The following is a 22,121-nucleotide window of genomic DNA, read 5'->3' on the forward strand; positions in this document are numbered from 1 at the left end:
GAGCCTACAGCCCAAGTGAATTTGTAAAGCTTAATTACTTGGTTAAAGGCCAAATGTATCAAACAATAAACAAAAAAATGCTATTTTTAAAAAGCAAGTCTTTCGGGGTTTGTATTTTTGGTGGGTTGGGGTTTTTTTGTTGTTTTTTTGTTGTTTTGTCACACCCCCCACCCCCCCCCCCCGGCTTTGCACCCCACTGGTTTTAAACACCACTGATAGGAGACACAGGGTCCAACAGAGCAGAGGGATATTTCCAGCCCTGGCACAAGCCACCTGTGACCCCAGGCAAGTGAACATGTCTGTCACCTTCCCCAGTAGCACCTGGGGAGATTCCTTCCACCCATAAACCATGCACCCACATTTCCTTGCACATTGTCCCTCTGATTCACCACTAATACTATTTGTGGCTGCCGCTAATCTGTTCTTCCAACAGCTGTATCACAACGCTGGGCTGAGTTGTTTTAAGCATTAACTATATCACACACATATTTAACAACTGCATATATCTCAGTTACCTCCTCCCCTTGTCAAAATACATTACTCAAATGTAAAAAAAAAATCTGTACCTCAACAGGTTTTGTTTTGACCTCAGATCCCCACATGACTAAGTACCATGACAGTGCCAGTAAGAACCGACTGATTATATAAAAGCATGACTATATTGCAAGCACGCCCTTAAAAGCTGCCTGCTGTCACATCAAGACATAAATGAAAGAAGAGAACTTACCTGCTGGCAAGGGAAGTCTTGAAATATCTGTAACAATAAAGAAATACATTTAGAAACAGAAGGAAAAATAGCTCTAAAATTGCATTGGCCTAATCATTTTTCTGCAAGGCTGTACTTGTTTAATAAAGCACACTATCTGAAGCAATTTGCTAGCTGCTAGGCAAGCCACATGCAAATCAAAAGCATTTTCCTTGTCTCACCCTGTTCATTAACAAGATTACTTTTTGCCCACCTAACCAAAGGACAAAGATTATACTGTTAGGCAATAAGTGTAATTACTACAGCAGAATACAGGTCACTACGCACAAATTAAGTGTTACATCAGGATTTCACCATTATCACCTACATAATTTCAGAGCTGAAAATGTCAGGGTAAGTTTGCATATGAAGAGGACATTACTGTATGTTTTCTTTATTCTTAAACCTTTAGAGAAAAGGTAGCCAAGCTTACAGATGGATACATATGGAACACAAGAAGTAATTTTAAAAGAAAGGAGACTGATTTTTGTCACTGAGGCACATGAGACAGTTGCTGGATATTTTTATAGTAATTGCCAAGGCTGTCTTGAGCTGCAATCAACTTTACAAGAACCACTGTCTCAGAGTCTAAATAGATCATATTAAAAATTACACCCTAAAGAAAGATGGGTATAAATGCATATACATTAAATTTTCCTAAATAGGTAAATATGTAAACTATAACTCATTATATTCCTTCTGCCTGCTTTTCTTACATCTACTTGTCATCTCAACGCACACGATCGTAACTGGAACTTTGAGGTGCCGATCAGAGCACAGAACAGAAACTAGAACCCACAAAGAACTAGAAAGAAAGAATTACTCAAAGTCTGTAAGGACAAGGACTGGGGAGACACATCAAGGGGTTAACAAAAGCTGAAATAAATACAAGTATGGGGGGGATGAGAAAGGGGAACTAGTAAAACAAATGAGTAAGAAACTGAACTGAACCTAAGAAAAAGGTGTGCACGGTTATTTGGTTAAAAGGAGACAGCAGTCTTGAGTAATAAAATTGTCATTTGGGGTACAAAATCCACATGGAAACTGAACTTTAACCATAGGTGTAGCCAGAACAGATTCGTAGATGATCAGGGCAGATGGCCACTGCTTTGCTACCTATTAGAAGAAATAACAAGGCTTAATAAATATTAGCCCCGCTCTCACCAACAGATTTTTAACATCATGTCTGCTTTCAATTATAATCCATGTTTGTGGCTGCAAAACTTGATAAAACTTGAATACCAAAGAGAATTACACCTGAAATTTAAAGGCAGCCTACTAAAAAATTCAAAATTGAACTGTGGTACTCTCTGAGGAGACAATGAAATGGCAGAATAAATTTAACACACACTTTAAATGCAAAATGAAAATAGCAATGGGACACCCCAGCAGAGAAAACACTGCATGCTTTGTTCTAGCAGAACATACAAAGTTTAAAGTTATTAAGGTACATTTAAAAGATCATCATGCTGTCTGCTTATGAGAAAAGACAGCTTATGTAGTAAGAAATGCCTTGAGACAGGAGAAAAGCAGACAGGAAGAAGCTGCATAAACTGCAGGAAGGAAAAGCCTCAAGTTGCCTCCTGCAACAGCTTCTGCACAGAATCCAGATCAGCGCATGTGGAATGGAGCTTTCTTCCAGCAGAAAAACAAGTTGCAGCGACAATTAACTTGGAAAGTCAAATAAATCAAGAGAAATGTTGCATCTTTTTATTTGTTTACAGATGTTTGAGAGTTCCCATCCACTTTTTTTTATAAAGTTGCAAAAAAATTCCTGCTTGTCATTAGACTATACAAACAACTGTAGTCACCCGAGTAAAAAAAAAAATCAAATTGCAGAGCAGAAAATACAACATTTGATTTTAATTTTTCTACAGTGATGGAAGCTAATATCGAAGGTCCATTTCTACTTATATTTTTCAATGTCCTTTAAGTTACTAGAAAAAATTACAAGCTGCATTAAAATTTTCTTCTAAAACTTGATGTACTGGAAAAGTTTTATCACAGCATTTATTACTCTTAAAGCAGACTATTTGGTTAAGCGTGCCTACACAACAGATTTCAAGAAAATAGCGGTAAACATAACCACCAGAAAAATACATTATCATACACACACAGATAGGCAGAAAACGTTAATTTACATTCCAGGAACCTAGCCATGCAATTTCAAACACCTCCAGGGAAAGCTCTGCAGCGAAGACACACACATATTTTTAACTTAAGAAAGTCTTGATCATATTCTAGTGTTTGTCCTTAACACCTGAGCCGCTGTTTCCACTGGGATCTCTCCCTGCACAGGCACCAGCATTGACATATATCCCATTACTGCACTGGGTCCTAGCCAAATGGGGTACCTACAAGGTGAGCAACATTACTATATTTAAGTCAAGCACTGTAATGATTTCTTACTTCCATGTTCCACTGTAAATCAGTTCCATAAGTGCATTAAATGAAGAGATGCGACACCTCTGGGACAAGTATACTGAACAGCTTCCTGCAAGTACGCGTTCTTCTAATACAATTTAGTGTAAGAGAGACTGTTTTCTATGATTAATTGACACATACTAGGTTTAAAAACAAGTAGGACAAAAGAAATTGAAGCCTGAAGGTCATAGCAGTCTACGCAAAATTGTACAGATGCACTTAGCAAGTTACTTGTATCATATTTTTCAAAGATTTCCATTAAGCCTCTATAGGCTAATGCATCTTAATCAGTCCGGCAAACACCAGCCACTACAGAAATATCAACTCATAATAGCATAAAATTAAGCAAACACTGTCACAATTCCAAAGATAAAAGTAACAATTCCACCTTTTTGTGTGTATGTTTGTGTATTCAGACACCAGAACAGTAAGTGAATGTTCATTACCTTCATGTATTTTTATTAGCTGCAGAGTCACATCAGGAACTTTGATGGTATTTCTTACCCTTCGGTTTACCCTGCCTCTCCAGTGCGCTCTAATCTTTTCTGGCTTGAAACTTCTTAGCTTTATTATCCAAATATGGTTTTCATTTAACATCTAACACTGAAAAAAGATTAGTGGATTCTGGCAACATTTTAAAAACTTCATTCACTGAGAAGTAAACTGAGACTACACACTGCGATAGCTACTCATTTCAGATCACATTTACAAACTCTCCTTCTTTACTGTGCAAAACCTTTCCCTTCTTGAAGCACACTATAGCATTCAGATCTCTATATAGGAGAAAGTCATTCAATACTGAGATTTGAAGGGAAAAAAGAAAAGTTAGGCTCCTAATCTGGTTTGCGACTGTAAGGAGAGACTTGAGAGCATCTGGGGAGCTGTCCTGTCCTGTTGGTAAGCATTCCCTCACACAATGGAGGTCTGGACTGACTTCTCCTACAAAACTCATTTCCTGAATGCATGCGAATGCTGTCCCACAAGCCACATTTACAGCTGTACAACAGGAACCAACCTTACACTTCCTATCTGCTCCAAAGTAGTTCTTCAAAGTGAAATTAAAAATTAATCAGATTTCACTCGCTTCTACTCCTGCTGATACTTTCAAGGGATCAGTCATGTTCTCCATTTACATTCTTGCACGTCTTACCATGCTACTAGATAGGGAACAAACTGTCAGTTTGAATAGACATAAAGAAAAATAATTTTTGGACCATATTCTTTACAAACTTTTACATACTTTGTAAAGATTAACCAGCTCTCCAGGAAAACTGTTTTTATTCCAAATAGATATTGGGAGAATGGAGCAGATGGCCTCCAGAGGTCCTTTCCAACCAAGGTTTCTGTAATACCATACACAGATGACAATAACAGAACAAGAAAGAAGCTGTAACAACATCAGAGGTGCTACAAAATAAGAAAGTTCCTTAGCCAAAAAAAACTTGCCAAGTAAATCAATTACCTACATGAATTCACTGAAGAACACACACACACAAAAAAAAGGACTATTTTAAAGACTACTACTATTACTTCTATACCTACCAAGATGGTTTTGGGCAGTATATCCTCAAATAGGCTTTGTGGATCCCATCACAAATAGGTTTTTTTCTATGATTTATGGATGCCTTGACTACTGGATATCTCTAACACTAAATTTGTTTTAATGAAACTATGCATTTTGCATTGCAGATTTTCCTCAAATGTTTTCTTTGAAATGGAGCCGCAACTTTAACATCTTCTTTCCAAGAGTAACATCTAATCATCAAAAACAGGAATATTTTGTGAGCTTCATGTTCCTACCTCAAGGTAAAATGAGAATATGGCTCCATGGACAACTATAGAGGCTCAGACTCTCATCCCATCTGCAGCACTGATCTCTTTCCAGAGCTGTGGTAAGCAGCAGACCACAAGAAATTTAATCCTGTTCTCCTGTAGCGGGAACGGACCGACTCTAACCTAACAGTATTCCCTTGAAATGAATTCAGATCTCCAGTTCATGAACTGATCCTCTCGTTCCAGTGAAGAGTAAAAGCTCGCAGCACACGAGGAACCACAGACCACAGTCTCCAGGAAGCTGAGTAGCACATGTCATTCGACAACAATCCTTCCAACTGAACGAGGAATATCACAGACTCAACATAAGATGCAATTTCCTTATTTATCTACCAGTACCAAAATCATTTAGGAACACAGGCATGTATTCAGCTTTTAGCCTTTGCATGACTGATGCTGAAGGATGTTGTCTTAGAGGCTGGATTCAACAGCCTGGAAGCCTCCCTTCCTATTGTTCTCTGGCAGGCTAAAAGGGCGGCTGGATGTTCCTCTAATCTTTAACGAAATTGAGATCTCATTATCTATGTCAAAATACTTTTCCTTTTTTTAAAGAGCAAATAATTAAGCAGAAGACACAAGTCACCTTTCAAAAAAACTGCTTTGTAAAATTACATTTGTTGAGAAACTCAAGGATTTATCCATGATTATCCAATCTATCGAGCAAAGACCTCGGAGATACAATGAATTCATTCTGCCAGCACATCTGCTATGGAAAAAGCTGTTAAAAAGTTTTACAATATGATTAAAAGATTACATAAACCACCAGTTAGATTGTTCCATGTATGTGTTTTTCTCCTTCATCACTAAAGGTGCATCTTTTATTTCTAACCTAAATCTAACCTACTTCTAATTTAGCAGTCTGCAGAGCTGAATGTTAACAGCCCTTTACTATATCATTTCCCATTAAGGTAATTTTAGGGTGATTTTAAAGAGTGACTCAATCAAATCTTATATTAGCTATGTAGAATAAGAGCCAGAAGTGGCTCACTATAAAGGCCCATTTTTCTAAACCTTTGATCATCCTTACAAGTCTTTGGATGCTCAAACTAGTTTTGCTTTTAGTAGCTTCCCCGATTTGCAAACACCAATACCTGACACAGTATTCGTAAGTCAATCATAACAGCACTAAAAATACCATTTGCTTACTTAGAGTTTTTTCCCCTATTGACATATTTATTGCATTTGCCTTAGGCACAGCAGCAGCCAAATATCCACCACTTACTGTAAATTTTTATCTGCTACCGTGAGGAGAGGTGGGGCAGGACAATTATAGGACAGACACCTCCTCCATCCACAAAACTTGCCAGCGTTTTTTTTGTGCTTTGGCCAGAGCAGAAGAAAGTCAGTGTACAAAGCCACACATCTTCTGTTTACAACCCTACTTCATAGGAGATCCATGTTGCTCTGTAGTCCTTTATTATCTTTGTTTAAATCTTTGCTTCAACTGTGAATATCAGCAGTAATGATTTAATGCTTTCATTTATGTCTGTTGAAAAGGTTAACTAGCAAACAGCCAAGAATGAACCACTACGAGGCCCTCCTCAGGAAACGTGCACAGCCTATGTTATATTTTTTGAGAAGTTCTGTTTAACCAGTTACTAGTTTTAATGCAAGCTGCTGCCTCTGAAACACAAAAGAAACAAAATTAAGGCAAGGAAAAATTGGAGCACCAACTGAAGTACCACACAGAACACTAACACCACCCCCCACACACACACTTATATGTTTGGTTGACAAAATATGTACTAGGCACATTTACAGTGTGATCACCACCTTATCTGACATACCTCAAATAGCTTTAAACATGCATGAGCATAATGTTATTACAGCAATACAAGGGTCAGCTAACTTGTCCTGTACCTCAGGAACATGTTCAGTTTATGTTTGCTTCCATAACTGACAATGAATTGACAAGTCAGTAGCTAATTAACTGTTGCATTCTTCTCACTGCCCCCAATCTTGTTATACCTGCCTTCTGCTTCCCAACCACCGGGATTTAAGAACAAAAGCATGTTTAGTCTTCTTCGTTTATAGCATCTACAAGACGTCTTTCAACAGTTTCCAATCACAATTTCCCCTCTCCCACTGAGAGAAACTCCTCCCGAATCACTCTGCTTACGGTTCTTAAATACTAGGTTTTGAAATTGAAAAAAAAAATCCAAATTCTGATTAAGATGCTGAGAGTAATCCACATGTATTTTCCTTCATCTCAGCTGAACTCTGCCCTGAACTAAAAGAGCATGCACCTAGAAACTTTAAATTCATTTACACCGCATCACTGAGCGTGTCCACAAAGTTATCTATCCAGCCACCAGTAGCCAAATTTTAGACCAGGCATACTGAACAGTAAGATATTAAATGAAAAGTTCTGATGGAAGCTACATTCAAGGAGGTTAAGAAGAGCAAAAGAAATTACTCAATCATTACTCAGGGCAGGGGGGATCAATCTCATTACAGTGAGTTACAGAACATGCAGTATCTGAGCAACTCAGATAAAGAATTTATTCTCAATATCTACACATTCTATATAAACATTTTGCCTATGGGGATGAGAGGTATGGATAGAGAAGAGTTGGGAGTAAGGTCCCCAAGAATTGGTTTTATTCAGCATCACAAAATGGGTAAGTGAAATCTTCTAGTCTGCAGGTGATATTAAGCTCTTATGGGTAGACAAAAGCCATGCCAATGGAAAAAAAAATTCAGAAGGATCTCACAATATGAAGCAAGTCGCTAAAAGACAGTGGATACACTTTGACGTAGATAGACATGATGTAATGCATGGGGGGGGCGGGGAAGTATTCTGAGCAAAACCTCCTTAACCACTTAACACTTGCACTTTCTCCAGTTCCAATTGCGGGAGGAAGGCTGAGTCACTGTTTTCTGAAATCATCAGCTCAAAGTGCAGTAGCTGACCAAAAAAAGGCAATAAAACATTGTGTATCATTTGGAAGGGTACTGAAAACATGGTACTTAAACAAGTTACGGTACAAAATAATAAAAGCACCCACATTTTGTGTTCAGTTCTGGTCTCTGCACAAGAAGGAATACATAGTAGAGATAGAGAATGTCTAGAGCAGGACAGCTGAAGTGATCGAGAGATGGAGCAGCTGCCACATAAGGCCAGACTACAAAATCTGGGATCGCTCAGCTGGGAGGACATGAGGCTCACAGTGAATATGACCACAGCTTACAAGCCGGGAGGGGGGGAAGAGAAAAGAAAAAGGAAAAGCAGATCAATGCAGCACCACTGTTTGTCAAATCCTGCCAGTATGAGTAGCAGGAGGCATTTGAGGAAACTACTGGAGATCAGCTTCAAACCAGCAAGAGTGCCTCTCTTCACAGCTGGCAGTAGGCTTCCTGAAGTTCCTGCTAGAGAAGGGTGTGGAAGCACGTACCATCAGCAAGTTCAAAGGCAGTTGTCAGATTCACAACGGGTTGACAAGGAAAGATGACAAGGCCTAGTCAGGGAGGTACCAGCTGGCATCCCTGACGCAATGGGGATGCTGAGGAAATACAGGGCCAGGCGTGCAAACTGTATTTAAATAACACCTTCTGCTGCCACCGAGGCACGCTGCTGGCCTGGGGGATCACTGGTTTCATCCAGCAGCATCTCTTGTGTTCTTAAACTCCCTGTCACGGCTCTGTGAAGATGTAGGACAGTCACGAGCTTTAGACATGACCTGTAAGAATACCTACTCAGTCAAAAGTGCAGTTTTAAGAATATGTCAGCTACATTATAGGAATGTTCTTATGCTTTAATGGCTTATAGCAAAAGGAGACGTGTTTAACTGAACAAGCCCAGGAAACTTTAAAACGCCTTAAGATGTTTAAGGAGGGACATCTGTATGCTAACAATGGTTCAGATCTATCAGGAATATCCCCAGCACTATGACCTGTGATCATGTAGTGATCATGTGATTGCTTAGGGACATGGTTTAGTGGGCATGGTGGTGTTGGCGTTGACAGTTGGACTCGATGATCTTAGAGGTCTTTTCCAACCTTAATGATTCTATGATTCTATGTAATCACATGGTGGATTTCCTGGTGGAAGTACTGTGACATGTTATGAACCTAACAATTCAAGTCCTCAGGCATGCTTAGGGAAAGCTGCAGACATGCACTCTATACGCGTCTAGCTACCCCCCCCATTGGTACTACAGAGTGCTTGTTCTTAGAAGTGATAGGTTTAGTGGATTATTCTTTTTTCCCCAAAAAAAACCCCAACATTGTCTTGACATTGCTTGCTATCATTGAATTTCCCTTGTCATCTTCCATGACAGACTGATGACATGCGGTGTGCCACCACAAGTCACCCACGTTTCCAAAAGGTGACAGGATTTTATTGTTCCTGTACTCAAATACAAATTAGCACTGCATGCCAGTAAAGCTGTTTTGCACTCTAGTTATGACAGGAACTCAGCAAGAGCATGCAGATATTTCAAAATATAAAATAAACATCTTTCCAGGTACAGAAATTAACACCAAGGACACAACCAAGAACAGGAGAGAGTTAGGAGAAAGTACGTCAGGCAAAATACTAAAAAATAACTCAAATGGAGCTACAGATCCCAGAACACAATGTAAGAGAAGACTGCTTTCTTCGGTGGTTTTGTTTGTTTGTTTTGGTGGGTTTGGGGTTTTTTTTTTTAGGGGGCTTTGTTTTCAAAAGGATAACTAGTTAAGATTTAGAGTAACAGACTAACAATGTAACAAAAAACCACTCACTTTCTTTTCAGAATACTAAAACAGTATTTTGCAAGTTTTTGGGGTTGTGTTTTTTTTTTTTAAAGACAAATTCTTAGTAAGTTGGGAGAGTCATTCCCTTCATGTCCACCACTGTAAAATTATGCCGTTTCCATGGTTATGGACCACACATGGATTCCATTGTTACAGCAGTTTTTCAGAAGCTGGAATTAAAGTTTTACGTTTTTTCATTTGAAGTTACAGAACATTCAAGACAAGTGAAAGAAGGCTGAAGGTAATCAATGCAACCAGCACAGAGGGAGGGAGGGAGAAGGAAAAAAATTTAAAGGACAGCTTTCCAGTAAAGAACACGCACAAAGTGTTTGTCAAAAAGTTTAACAGAAGATTATCATCTTTGCACATACATTGTACTTACCTAAGAAAGGACTGTTACTAGTTAACACTTGCATGCATGAAAAGACTAACTTACTTAGTGCCTAAAAAATAAAACGTTTTGTTGATCTCAATGGGATTACTACAAGGCATTCAAAGCGAGCTTGACAGCAGCTGCAGAAGTTTTGTTCTGTACAGAAATCTGCCCCAATAAACAAGATGAAATCTATTTTTAACAAGAATACTGGTGTTTTCTTAGTCTAATAGTGATACTATGGATGGAGAAAGTTTTGCTGCAGTTAGAGTTTGTTCTCGAAGTGAAGCATAACATCCCTTTACAGCAAATGAGCATTTCCACAAGCATATATGGCTTAGGGCATTTGCAGCAAGAGCTACAGAGTCTGAAATCAGTTCTCCAGTGAGACATGACAGTTCTGGATCTTAACAATGTATGAAATAACAGAGAACTGAGGACAGCATGCTCAGAGTGCCAGACAAACTTCCAATAAATACACCACCAGCAGGCACAGGGAAGACTCCTTTAGTGTAATCTTGTTGTTTCAGCAAGTCTTACGCCTCTTACTAGGGACACAGATTACAAACACTTCCAACTACTGTTCTGTTTAGAGGCACAACATGCTGCAAAGTGTAATTCTGGTGGGTTGGTTTTGTTTGTTTGGTTTTTTTGAGGTTTTTTTGGAAGAAAAAGTCAAAAAAGCTTTCCAAAACCTAGGTCACAAAGGAATGTTGTTTCAAGAACCATCTAGACTGAATAAATTATTTGTCAAAGAACAGAGCAGACACGGGGCAATGAGAATTAGCAAGGAGACAATAACAAACATTATTTCTATCGTTACACAACCATACATAATTATTTTTAAGCCAAAGAGACACAGAGCCTACCTCAGGGTCCGAAATAGGAATTTAGGGGCAACAGAAATACAGACAACAAATCAGGAAAGGGCAAAAGAGTCATTATAGAGCTATTTATTATGCATTCATCTAAACTGACATAATTAATTTTTCTTGCTATGTTTCATGGTAGCAGTATTTGTGTTAGGTCAGTTCCCTCCTCCCTCCCCCTCCATGCAAGGCACAGCAGAAATACAGAAAAATCTTTTCCCTAGCTTCTCCTCTGCTTCTGTCCCCTTTCATACAGTTTTCCAGATGGATACGAAATGAAGGATGAATTAAGACAGCAAAAAAGATGACAAGTGAGGTGGGGAGGAACCACAGGCAGAAAAAACAGCAAAAGGAAAACACAGACACACCAGGACAAAGAAACCAAAAGAGATGACTGACAAAAACTAGATTACAAAGGACAAAAAGAGGGTAGTGGGGGAACAAGACTGCAGACAGAAGAATTTCAGTACACAACATGAGACAGGCTTTCTTCTCCTAATTGGTTCTGTCGTGTAGCCGTCGGAAAGCGACTCTCAAAAGACACTGTCATTCGTGTAAAAGGAAAACCCCCAACACACCTGTTCTCTGCAAGAACATGATCAAACAAGAGACCCAGTTGGCTTGACAGAACACAACACGCGTGCAACCTCCATATTCTGTTTGCTGCGACTTCCAAACGCAGCCAGTACTCACATCAATCAGCAAAGTGAGCAAGTCAAGTAGTTTGTTTCTAATACAGCAACACACGAAGTCTAGCATATATGATTAATGGATTCTCATAGCCACAAACCCAGTGAAAAAACTTCAGCTTGGCATCATTAAGATTCTATCAGTCCTGAATTGCAATTTAAGATAGTATTTTTCGCCTTAATCTGCTGCTCTATTTGATCAATTTAATGCACAGTAAAAACTTAATTTGACAAAATTGAATGCATTATTTCTCTATGCCTCTGGCATGAAACAGATTAAGACCACCAGAAATACTTGCAGAAAGATTTAAGATTCATTACATCTGAGGTGGCAGATAAACATTAGATATGCTATAAACTCTATAGTCTGTAGACTCAATACTGTGTCTAAGAGCTCTGATTTTTTAGTTAACACCGCAATTATCTCCCCTGCAGCTAACCCAAGTTGCGCCTCCTACACAAGCCACTACTGCAATTTTTAAAGTAAAACCTCATAAACTATTATTTCATACAATATTGACAAACTCCACAGACACTAGGGAGGAAGAACAAGGACAGCAAAGGCAACTCTCAATTTATATACACTTTACATCTGCTGCATAGGTTCCTGGCCAAAACCAGGCTGGATAAATGCACGTGTCGGAACAGAATGAGTTCTAGGTCCAGGTCCCTGCTGTCTCAGATGAGATAACAAGCAGCTTACAACCCTACCCAAAATTTATGAAGGTTGTTTAAACTAATTACGTTATCCATAGAAATATCGAAAGACAATGACAGAAAGCTGCCGTATAAGAATGTTTGGAGGTCCACACAGAATGGTTTGAAGCTATAAGTTAACACGTTACAGGAGACGCATCTACTAGTCAGCCCTGCTGGCAGCCCCAGAGCTGGAGGTACTCAAACAATCCTGGAGCAAGACTGGAGGTGGTTCTCCAAGAAGCAGCTCTTGTCATTCCAGCACCAAGGCTACAGCGTGACAGCACTATTTGTACTGTGAATGAACACTTCTGCCTTCAGGGCTGTCAAACCGATTTTCCTCACAAATAATTAACAGACCAATTTTAAGGGCAGCAGGGAAAGGAGTCCTGACGGGAGTGCTGTTCACAAAACACGCTCATTTCTTTCTTAGCTAAAAATCACTAAGTCCCTTAGTAACTCTGACTTGCCTTATATTGGTAAGTATTTAAGTACTGCGGGTCTATTTTAAATGGATTTTAAGTCCACCATAATTTTGTATCTAGACATGACTTCCTAGAAAAAAATTGTTCCCATCTACTATTAAAAAAAAAGTCTGAAATTTACTATTTCTGCTGATGTTAAAAAACAGTGCTGTTTCACTTCAAAAGTATATAGTCAAATATTCCAGTAACAGCTTTTTCCATTTATGCAAAGGGATCATATAGTATATACACTTATACAATTATATCTGACTTGAACTTGCTTTGTTGATATGTAAAATGCAATACTGGTGGTGAATACATACACTGTTGATGTATAATAATTCCTTATCAGCAAGCAAGTTAGCTGTAACATGCATTGGCAGAAATAAAGTATTTTAAAAAAAGGACCGCAAAGATCCCAATTATGTAAGCATATTTGGTACAGCCCTGTGTAGGTTGGACTCCGTGAACAAATATTGTCTGCATAAAGATAAGAACTCAAGGCCACAAAGAACTGTACCGAAGAAATGTGTGCTTTTGCCTCAGCAATGAGTGCTGGAAGGCAGTAAAACGTAAATGTTTTGTACCACAATGTAACCTGTAGGACATTATGGCAACAGGAATAATAAAGCCTAAACCAAGAAAAAACAGTGTTAAACTCTTTCAATTCCTCACTGATATTGTATTTTATTCGTTACCCCACCATTCTGCGTGCCTGAAAAACCAACGGCAGCTCACCTCTTTTGTTACTTCAAACAAGGATAAATTATTTGAGGACTATTCTCTAAAAAGCTTTTCCTTTTCTGATCATTCATCGGGCATGGAAGAAAGACAGACCAGCAAAAAAAAAAAACTATCCAGCTTTCTCTGCTACAGATCCAACTTAGACAAAGTCAGATGCCACTGAATTCCACAAGAGTAAGAACAAAGAATTGAACTTGGTCACAATGATTATGAAGAACAGAACTGACAGTTGTTTCACGCACTTTCAACCTCGGTAACGTTAAGAAGGTGAACATTTTTTTAATTACTCTATGATCTAGTTTTCAAATTATCATGTAATGAAATGCCAGATACCCCTAGCACACTAAGTTATTTAGAATACATTGTAACAATATCATGTATCTCCCATAATGTGCAGAATACATATGCAATGCTTATTAAAAAAATTAAATTAATCAAATATTGAAACAACATTGAGTTCGTCAAGATCTCTTTTCCCCAATCTGCCCTCTCCGAATTGCTGGTGAAGGCATCCTAAAACTCACCCTCAAAAAGTCATTTGAGTTCAAGCTTATAAAAGAGAAAGAAAATGGCTTAAGGTCCAAATTAAAAACCTTATTCAAATTTCCAATAATTATTACAAGGAGACTCATTTTCCGTGCAAGCTGTTTCAAGATCTAAACAGGCTCAGAGTGGATGTGAACTGATATTAGCTTGAAAACATTAAAGTAATTCTAGCACAAAGTCATCCAGCTACTGCACGAGGATGCCAGTATTTCAGGAACTTCTGAACATATACATCTTCTGCTGATATGCAGAAAGAGATCAAATTAAAGAACTGTAGTGCATACTTATTCCAAGTGTCAACTCTGGTACAGTTAATATTTATTTCGCCATTCTGCAAATTAAGCATTTGTGACAATACAAAGGAATTCCGAGCTGCATATGCTAACAACATGTCACAGAATTGGAGCTGAAATAATTTCTACTTTGTATTTGTCTGCTGCAGCCCCACATGACAAGAAATGCACAAGTTCTTAGTAACAGGATGCTGAAAGCTCAGAGCAAACCACAGGAAGCTCAAAGAACGCCAGAATTATTTTCAGCCTAATGACAGGAATGTTAACCTTGCTGCCACATGAATGCAATTTAAGTAAGTCCATTTATCTCCTTTCTCCCAACTCCTGAATCACAGAGCGGTGACAAAAGTCACGAGGCCAGAAGGAAACCTATGGAGTGTGTCTCTTTCTATGGAGAAGAGAAAACCCACAGAAATCTTCTAGAAGAATTTGGGGTAAACTGGGCAACTGTTCCTCCTGCTATCCCATTTGACCATGTGAATCCCATACCCTAATTGGATGGTTTTTTACGTTTTCAAACTTATTTTTGCCTCAGCAGCTGTAAAGATCACTTCGTTTTTACAGTGCAAAGAAAAACTGAAAGCAGTGTCAGAAAGCTTCCAAATTTAAAAAGCAAGACCAAGATGCAAATGAATGGCACAGCATGGTGCTTAATAGGCTATCCAAGATCACAAGACCGCCCTACACACTTCCAACACAATTTAACTTCTTAAAATATTAAAATATTTAAATACATTGTTTTGAAATACCAAATTAAAAATTTTAAAAAAAAATCAAGAAACTTCTCTGAATAGATTAGTAAAGCATTAGTTCCCATCATCAACACCATCAGTGTTCAGAACACCCTCGAGCAAGGAGAAAGTAAAGCAGCCATCAGTGTGGCCCCTTCATCCCAATGCACCTGTACACTAGCAAATCTTTCATGAAACTTATCCAACCGGCCGTTACCTGCCTCCTGACAGCCATTCTGGCTAACCCCCAAGCCCCAACCCCGCCTCCTTGCTACCAGTTGGCAAGAAGCATCATAGTGCTCTGGATGGTTCGAAGTTCCAAGTGTACCAGTTTGGGGGACACCATGCGTGCACGCTGATGTCGGCAGCCTGTGTTTTGAAGCTTCTGCCTCTGTGCTCAATTTGGTAGGAAGCAGCTTATGGCCAAAAAGCGTGGGAGAGAATATAACAGAGAGTTGGTATGCACTACAAGTCTAATTATTTAGGAAAGCAAGGTAACAACAGACAATACTGTCATTAAGAACATGACTGTAGAGAGAGGGGAAGCATTATGTCAAGGGTGGTGACTTCCAACGGTTTCATCCTGTCCAAGGGAGTTTCTGTGCAGTGAAGAAGGGCATCATCTGGTCCAAACTACCTCTTACAGACAATGTATACAAAAAGGCTTATCCCAACGGTGTACAATTACAATATACTAGCTAAAACTTATTTAGATCACCTCAGAAAAAGCAATACCGAAAAAGAAAGATTTCAGATTTTTCCCACATAGACTTTTCTAATGAAGACATCTTCACATCTGTCTGTAGACATTAGACAATGTCAACAGATTTGGCAATTACATACAGCTCTAAAATTTAAAGTCTACAGATTAGACACTGTTCCAAAAATCATTAAGTGCAGTTTTGAGGCTGGGCAGACAGCAGTGACTTGCCACGACTCATCCTGAGGCCTCCTTCCAAAGCACTAACGTGAATGCAAGAACACCTAATTCTTACCTTTCTGACCTGTCCTACATCCAGATATTCTATTTCTGAAAAGTTTGAAGAAAAATACTATCTTGTTTGGCTTTTTAAGAAGTTAATACTAAGAGAATGTAAAGTTCCAACTGCTCCATTTCTTCCCCAAAGTACAAAAATACCAAGCTGGACTGAGAAACTAAGGACTTTATTGCTATTTAGGCTTCCAAGATGTAGTCTCCGCAGGACTTAACTCCCCATCGTCTCCTCAACCTCCACCCCAAACCCTAAAACTAAAGCCATTCAAAATGCAAATACGTCATATGTTGCTTTTGCAGTTGGGGTAAGCAAATACAGTAGTTTTGTCACAAAATTGTTTCAATGACTTGCACTCCTTCCCATGCACATCATTAATGGACACCTTATCTCCTTATAACTGCTGGTTGATGGAGCCAACCTACAACATCTGATGTCCTAAGGCCAACACGGCTCTCCCTCCTGACATCAGCTTTTTCAATGACATCTCAAAGACAACAAACAAGGAAACCTCACTCTACCTGCTCAAGAGTTAAGACAATCTCACTGTATTATGTTAACTTTTATCAGCTCATCACCACCAGCCAGAGACAAGACTTCTGGTAGTAAGCAACTCTTTTCAACTGCTGAACTCAACAGCTGTCCTCTGTGAAACACAGTTTCTGGTGGGCTTTTAAATTTTACATTATGACCAAGACTAGAGACCTGGTGGACCTCCAGCCCAACACTCTTTAAAGATGAGTATGTTATTCAAATGAAAGGCAATCAATTGTAACATTGATTAAGAACCAAACGAACACACATCCAAATGCTTTTAAGTAGCATAAAATATTAAAAATAACTCATATGGCCTCATACAACAGCCACGAAAATTTATTTTTAGGGACAAAATTCTCTCATTCAGGAAAACCGTGACAGATACATGTGAATTAAATACATTTCATCATAAGTTGTGAGAATAAGCCAGCAGAAACCTACGTTGGGAACATTCATGGACTGGATTACAGCCCTGATTACTGGCTAAATACTGACATTTGTGACTGAAGGCTCTAGAAAATTGAGGTCTGACTTTTGGGTTTTTGGGAAACTGAATGCCGTGAGATGGACAGTGTGAATAAGAGTACAATTTCTAAATATTTTACATGCAAATAATGTTACTTTCACATTAGAAAACTTAACAGTAGCTTATTTCTTGTTTTGTTCTATCCTTATTTTCCCTTCATATTTACCAGCATTTCAAAGAGTAACTTGCACAGCAAAATAGGCTAGTCTCAAGTTCATGAAATCGGTTAAATACGTGAACTGCATGTGTAAAACATACAGTAATTTGCAATTCAGATGCCTTTCTTTCAGAACCACCTCTGTGTGTTAAAATGTGGAGTTGGAGATCAATTAACCACAACTCAGAAATGCCTTGAAGCTTAAAAACCAGCAATGCACAAATCAATATTTAATTTGCAGTCAGTCTAGGAGTTAAAAATGTAACAGAAGTTATCTACAAAGTGTATATATTATAAACCATAAAGTGAAATAAATACCAATGTGCACTACCAACAGCCTCAGCAATTATATACTATGAATATTTCAACACAGTTTTTTTAGTATCCCCTGCTTTTAACAAAAATTTGGGAATAACCACCCCATTTAAGCCACAAATGGCACGTATGTGCCATTATTTGCATAAGCCAAAACCAAATTTTTTCCACATATTTCTCTTTCTATCACAGGGAATTAAGTAGGCTTGGAGAGGTTTCTTGTCCTTGGGCTGCTCAGATCCCTAACTGTTTCCCTCCTTCAAATTTCTGCATTCTTCAGAAATTTGAGATATCGCAAACAAATCAAGAGATGTCCTTGCTTCAAAACACACTTTAGGCAATTTTAACGATACGAGACAACAGTAAATATAAGGAAATGCAAAGTTACCAGGATTTCCTGAACAGACTGCGTATGACCTCAATTAGTCATCAGACCAGCTACACAGAAAACATGGATGCTGCAAAGATGAAAACCAGTATTAACTGACACGTGCGAATTTGCAGAAATTCTGCGTTGCTGCCACTTAAGAGGACTAAGAAAAACAGTAGGTCTACCATCCCCAAAAGCAAGTCTTTGGTTCAGTTTCTATAATCTTCTATAACTAACTATAACTTCTATGAGAGCAAAAATTCTAGACCTGAGACCAAGCTTTGGGCCTTTCCTACAAACTGCTTTTCAAATGTTCACACGTTCCCACTAATTTATCTTGAAAAATTATTTTGAAGAAAGCGGAAAAAAGAAGTTCATGCTAAAGTAACAAATTTAAAGTAAACTCCACCCAACTCACCCAAATAACACAGAAATTATTTTTTCCTGACAAAAGTATTTTACAGTTCAGATGCAAATTTAGGGATTAAGTATTCTCTTTAAAAACACAAACCAGGTGAGGAACTTGAATGAATAAGGATTACTTAGTCTTGTACTTAAAAACAGATTGAGCCTTCCGACTGATTGCAACCCTCCCTCTCCACCTTAGTACTTCCACACTTTGCCCACTAAGAATTAGGGGATGCACATCTTGCATTAGAAACGCATTAGACACTAAAAGACTAATTAACTCTGTATTTGTGCATTTCAGCTAATTTTTAAATCTGTGTTGCTCCCCTGAATATAGCCATCACAAGTTTTCTTTGTATGATGACACCTTCAAGTGGAAGTTTTAGTTAGAAAAGCTAAAACAGCATCTTCTGACTCATATTAGTCGTACTGCTTGTATATAGTTATCGCGGTAACGGTAGCAGCATTCTGTGCAGGTTTTTCTGCTGTCATCACTATGGATACAGAGCCCATCAGTATATTAAGCAATGTAACATACTGTTTTCCTTATGTCATTCTTTCTCCTTTCCAGGGGGAGAGCTGCATTTATGTTATGTCTCCAAAGCTGTTTGTTACCAAAAGCAACATCAAAGATATTAATTCCTTGTATTAGTATCAGGATTCAGTAATTCTTATGTCACTTGAACTCTGGATTTATATAGAGCTCTAACTCATAACCTTTTCCTTCAATAAGTAGAAGAGTAACTGGTGAAAGTTTCAGACCACATACATATGTTTATACACACATACACAACCCCCCCAAGCAAATCTTCCAGGTAGCTTTGGCTTGTCTTCTCTTCAAATCTTCGGAAGAGGAAACCTCTGAACTGAAGCCCAGATACCACCACCACCACCAGATGTCCTATTCTTCATTGACTACTTACATCCACACAAGATCTCCTGGAGAAAATGGGCCTCAAATAGGGTCACATCTATTTAGGATTTAGCATAGAGCTAGAAGCACAAGGACTCAGGCTGGATACAAATATATCCTGTGCTCAGGATTTTTTTCTAAGGCATCAAAGGATAGGTATAAAAGCCCCTAACACCATGCAAAAAGGAGGTGGAAGTTAACATCCTGTTTGTTTTTCAAAAACAAAAATTATTATGCAGAGGCTTCTAAGGTAAATTATTCACCATAAAAAAAGTCCGACTCAAATTTATATGTAAGCTGATTTGTAAGAATTAGCATACAGGAAAGGCAGAGGAGTACAACCTGAATTGTTCTGCTTAAAATAGCTATGACACAATACGGTTCAGACTCCCAGGAATATTACTACTAGCAAAACACCACGAAAAGACTTCCAGAAACAGGAGAAAGTTAGAATACATTGAGCAGTATACTATTAGAAAAAGCCTACCATTCCTTTTGGACATTGCTCTTGCAGAGATCATTTACAGTAAAGGAATGGGCTGAAAGGAAGGACTCCATGACCATAGCTGCCCCAATTCCTTTGGGCTTTAACACCTACTATGATTCTGCCAAGCTTTTATCATCCTATCCAGAAAGTTAAACCGAGTAGACTGATCCTGAAAGAGGGAAATGACAACACAACCACCTGCTAACAATACATACAAATATAACCTGGAATGCCAAAGTTGGAGTCCTGTTGACAACCATGACTTTTTAAGCGCCCTTTTCCTTTCCATACTCTAAATACTATTTTACTAAAATAAGAAATGACCTTTTTCTTTTTTTAATGGGAATCTTGGTTAGCAATTTAAAGACTGGACCTTCCACAATACAGCTGGGAGTGGACTGTGTTACAATATACCTTCCACATGTTGCTAAAGGGCAGTATTTCAGTGGTACCTGGAACAGCTATTAATAACTTCTGCTAGGCAATCAAGGCCCTCCCTTGGCACAGAGCATTATATCTCATTTAATGCATTCCTTTATGGGTGCAGTTATAGACTCTCATTGCCTTTTCATGTCCTCTTCATCCTCCTTAATAAGGAAAAACTGCCTAAGCTGCAGTTGTCCAGCATCTTGCCCAGGGAATTCAAGTTGCCTGCTTTACTTCTTGCCACAGAAAAAAAGTACTGACTCATAGTTACCAGTAAGAAAGAAACAAAAGAAATCACATCACTTCTGATAGCCATCTAGTCTATACCCAAGATAGGAGCATGTGTGAACAGTACACAATATAATAAAAAATAAACCACTATTTCTGCCAATTCCTGCTACTGTAAAGGGACTTAATGAAATTCAAGCACATGAAAACACAGCATTGTTTCCAAAATTTAACGGTCAACACTTTTGGTCCACAAATCCACAGCTAAAAACTCTGTTGCTGAGTTGGAACATTTTAAACAGAGACAGCAGCACAAGCTCACTAAACAGAAGAAAGCTTTTTATAAATATACTCTACTCAACTACAAGCTTAGCAAACAAATTCAAAGCAATGAGTTTCAAAAGAAATTGGCATCTAAAGAATTATGATGCATTAGGAAGACTTACGCAACTCAAGGTCCCAAAGAAATAAGAGAATAAGCAAACCAAATTATCTGCAAGCATCTAGACATAAAGGGGAGTCAGGTCGATTTGAAAGGATTTATACCGCCTGTTCACATGTAACTGGTAATGTGTCTTATAAATACATGAGAAGGAAAGACGTCACATCAAAGGCTTCTAACACTATCGCATGATTTTCCACCAGCTTTACAACTAGGTAAGAATAATCAACCATGCATATACAAAATGAGATTACTAGCAAGACAGTAATACCACAGAAAATGAGGAAGTTTTAGTGAATCAAAAGTGAACAAGAACTATTGAGACTACCGAGAGAAGGGGAAAATAAATAAAAAACTAATATTATGTTGGGACTTGTGAACAAGGGGTGCCAAACATAAGGGAGACAAGTAATCTTTTTACTTTATACAACGCTAATAAGGGTTAAGCTAGAATATCAGGTCCTGTTTTGAGCACAGCACAGTATTTATAAGCCCCGAATTTCCTGAGGAGTGAAATTCCCTGCATCTCAGGCACTGCTAATTAAAACATGTTTCAGGAAATGCACTCAAGACTGCTTCTCTTCAGAGGAAGTTCTCCATGAATGTCTGCCAGGAAATAACCCAGATCTTTCCTTTACTACAGCGCATACAAACCAACCTTGGCAACCCCTGGGTTGTCACTTGCTGGTCCTGCTGCCTATCAAGCTGGCCGATATTTTTTCCATTTTTATGACTTGTCAGTACTTTTGTATCCACTGATTTTCTTTTTCTTATAAGGACACTCATTACAACCTGGTCTACAACTACAACTCAAGATGCTATACCAATAACAAACACTATCACAAAGGATAACAGGAAGCCTCGCAAGCCTAACTCAGTTCACAGGTGAGAATTGAACTTTTCAAGCCTTGAAAAAATTATGGTCTGGTTTGAATTTGTCTTTTTGATGCTCTCAGAAAATTCTCTTCAAGTTTTCTTTGTACGAGCGGGAAGGTAACACACTTTAAGGTGCAAGGCTGATATGGAGTTGATCCACTAAGTGTCTGAAATTTGGACATATTGGAAATTTTAAGTCTACCACCTAGCAGTGAGATGCACATTATCATTGATTATTTTGTATAAGAATGGTCCTGGTGAATGGTTCAGAATAACCTGTTGCTTTTAGAAACTTTCCCA

The 22,121-nt window shown here is 38.5% G+C and overlaps 1 protein-coding gene across 9 annotated transcripts in view; it reads right to left on the reverse strand.

Moving 5' to 3' along the window:
* Window positions 1-22,121, reverse strand: part of PTK2 (protein tyrosine kinase 2) — a 212,688-nt gene that overhangs the window by 185,714 nt on the left and 4,853 nt on the right. For all 9 annotated transcript variants that reach the window (XM_009328415.1, XM_009328414.1, XM_009328412.1 and 6 more), the window contains exon 2: window positions 728-754. The gene's annotated coding sequence lies outside the window, so the exon portion shown is untranslated. The remainder of the gene's footprint in view (window positions 1-727; window positions 755-22,121) is intronic.

Source organism: Pygoscelis adeliae, unplaced genomic scaffold, assembly GCF_000699105.1.
Source record: "Pygoscelis adeliae isolate BGI_AS28 unplaced genomic scaffold, ASM69910v1 Scaffold457, whole genome shotgun sequence".
In the NCBI taxonomy this organism is placed as follows: domain Eukaryota; kingdom Metazoa; phylum Chordata; class Aves; order Sphenisciformes; family Spheniscidae; genus Pygoscelis; species Pygoscelis adeliae.